This window comes from Nanorana parkeri, unplaced genomic scaffold (genome assembly GCF_000935625.1).
Source record: "Nanorana parkeri isolate BGI_ZX_2015 unplaced genomic scaffold, ASM93562v1 scaffold1763, whole genome shotgun sequence".
Classification (NCBI taxonomy): Eukaryota; Metazoa; Chordata; class Amphibia; order Anura; family Dicroglossidae; genus Nanorana; species Nanorana parkeri.
Window position 1 is genome coordinate 155315 of NW_017308031.1, and position 3288 is coordinate 158602.

Here is a 3288-nt window from a genome sequence, read left to right on the forward strand (position 1 = left end):
TGTCCAACGTGAGTGGCAATCTGCACTTAGTTGTTTCAAGAACAGATGTCCCCATTGAAGATTTCTCATGTGTTCCTATTCCAGTGACAGCTGAAAACTTTTGGATTTCCCATCACTTTCTGTTCCGGTGACAGCGATCATAAAAAGCACAAATAGAGAGGGTGATTCACCATAGCAGAGAAACTATATGCCTGAGAAAGGTTGTAACTAGAGGTACACAGAAATGACATTTTAAGACTGCAAATGTCAGGTCAAAACCGAAGTTGTTTTTTTTTAACCTTTTAAAAAATTTTATTTTTATTTCTTTTTTTCTAAACTTTTTAAATGTTATTAAATATTTTTAACTTTACTGTTGGGGGCTTCGGTGAAATATCAGGGGTTAAAACAGACACCTGATATTTCCCGTTTACAATAGAAAAAGATTGAGGACACAGAGTCCTCAATGTTTTTCTGCAGACCCAGCACAGGATAAACAGGAATCATCTCTACTCTACTTCCTGTTCATTCATAAATTGTGGACATAGTATGAGTTACTATGTAGGCAATCATGAATGAATGGGAAGTGAAGCTGCATAGTAACTCATACTATGTCCAGTTAATGACAAACATTCAGCGATCACCGAATGTTTGTATACGGCTCTCTGCATCCTGGATCATCTCTCACAAGAGGCTGAGCCGGCGGTGAGGGGAGTAGAGCTCAGTCTCATTTGACAGCTGACTCCTCCCCCTCACCGCCGGCTCAGTCTCCAGTGACAGCTGTCTCCACCCACACACCTCTTTCCTGTTCTGTTGAAGGAGACCGAGGGAGCAGTGCAGGAGGAGAGCTCGGCCTCCTGCGACACACTCACAGTAGTCTCCTCCCCACCCTGCTCGGCCTTCTCTGACAGTTTCTATCCTCCCTGCTGGATGCTGCACTGTGTCAGAAGGGACATAGAGCAGGGCACAGCGGAGAGGAGAGAAAATAGGCATGCACCATAATTTCGGCCGAAAGATTGCACTTTCGATATGTTTTGGTGGCCGGAATTTCAGTGCATCTCTAGTTTTTACAGTTCCACACTATGCAAAACCTAAATTTTTGGCTTTAGATACACTTTAAGACCATTAAAGACTCATTACTCAAAACAAACTCTCCAGACTAGGTTGAAAAGATAAAATACTACGAGTAATAATATGGACCCCACTAGCTGTTCTGTTGAACTGGAGTTTTGCAGACATCCGTCTGCACTTCAGTGAACCGGTTGTGTTGGATAGATCTAGACCCTCTTGAAAAAGCTCAGTTATCATAGGTTTGTGAGTATGTGTCAGTCTGGGGTTGTTGGTTATGTTTGGACTAGGTTTTACTGGGAAGTGGATATGCCAGTTGTACGCGGTTGGGGATTTTACTCATACAGAGACGAGAGACACCAGTGGGACTTCATTTGTAAAGAATCAAAAATGCAATAATCTGGGACTGCTGGATTCTAAAGACAAAAGGAACACCAGTGGGATTTGCTGGGACTTTCTCTACAGAGATCAAAGAGATTGTCTGACTATGTCTGAGATGTTGTGGTACTGAGATAATAGCAATGTGTTATTTCAACATGGGGCTCGAGGTGAAGGAGTGTAGAGAAAGAATCTTTAGTACGAGTCCATCCTGACACAGACATACAAAAGATACATGTATATATTATAGAGGATTCTTGCACTGTATAAACATGCACAATCATGTACTGGGCAGGCCCTTAAATTACATGGTGATGAAATAGCTCAAATAAATTGTCCTATGTATGGCCAGCCTTACTATAGAAATACTTTTACCGTAACAAAAACTGCAAAGCATATTTACTAAAAGTAAATAAAAATTTTCATATATGAATATATAAAATTCTGTACATTGCTCCAAATATTTTCATTACTGGCATTATGGTCCCACAATATGACAGAATTATGGCAAGCATACATACGTTACCTGCTAATTATTGCATTAAGATCAAGTTGTTTGTTAATCTTTGGCTTAGATTACAGTAGTATATGACTCACTTGGCACGGTTGAATATTTTATTTCTCTCACTGCACAGATCCTGCTGTTTCTACATGCAAGGGATATTATGCACAGGTAAATATGCATGTTACAGTAACCACCTTCTGTAGCTGATATAACTCACCCTGAATCTCTTCACAGAGACGTTTTAAGTGTAGGAATAGCAAAAACCTTCTTGTTAGTTTTGAATACAGACAGGAAGGGTTAGAACGCCCGCAGGTTTATTTATTGCTGTTTGTGTATCATTGGGGAAATTTCCATGAATTTCCCGTCCCAGAGATGCAACAGGAAGTTAGAAGAAATCTCCCAAAGTGGAAGGAATTGCCCTCTTGGACAGTTGTCCCTGGACCATGTGTCCCTAATGGAAGATTCCTCCTCACCGCTTGTTCTGGGGACAATGCTAAACCGTTTAATTTCCCCTCAATTTCTTTCTCTGCAACAATGGTCATCAGTACAAGTAAAGTGGTTTTTCTTCCCCATGGGGATACAGACAGTAATAACAATTTGACAGAAGGTCTAACCCTTCTCTACTTTATCCAAAACAAAAAGTATTTGTCTAGAGATACATTTTAAAGCCTAACAACCTGTTCCTGGAAAGCCTGACAACCTGTTCCTGGTGACCATGTAAAGATTACCGGCTTTGGCTTTGTGGCAACAGATGTGGTTGGATGGAAGAAACTTCTGTCCTGTGTTGGTACTCCATATTACATGACCTCTGGGGGGAAGAATGGACTGTCTATTTTTGTCTTCACTGAACACATTACTGTACATATGTAAAAATACAGAAGTTCCCAGCACTTCCTACTACGTAATGGTCCAAACACACCTGAGTTCGCGTTCAAGTTCGAACTTTAGAACATGTAAAAATTTCGAACTCGCAGCATTCTCAGGCCTAGATGGAGCCGAGTTCCTATGCTTCTTGGCTCCTTCTAGTGCCGGGAACAACGAGTGGATGGCTCGCTCAGAGTATGGCTGGGTAGAAGATTTATAACCCTAAATCTGAGAGGGTAACAATGCAGGAGCACAACTGGTAGACAGCTGTCACCCTATGACAGTGCATGAGGAAGTACCTTCATGGCAGGATGACCAGATATTATTTTAACAAAAGCTGCAGATTTAAAAATACTGAAATTACATTCAAAAGTTCAAGCTTTTATGAAATTGTAGGGATCGGGTTTAGATCTACTTTTACTGTAAACTGTTCATCATTGATTAAAATACACTACTACAGTATATGTTTAAGGAAATGCTTTTCTAAATATTAAATA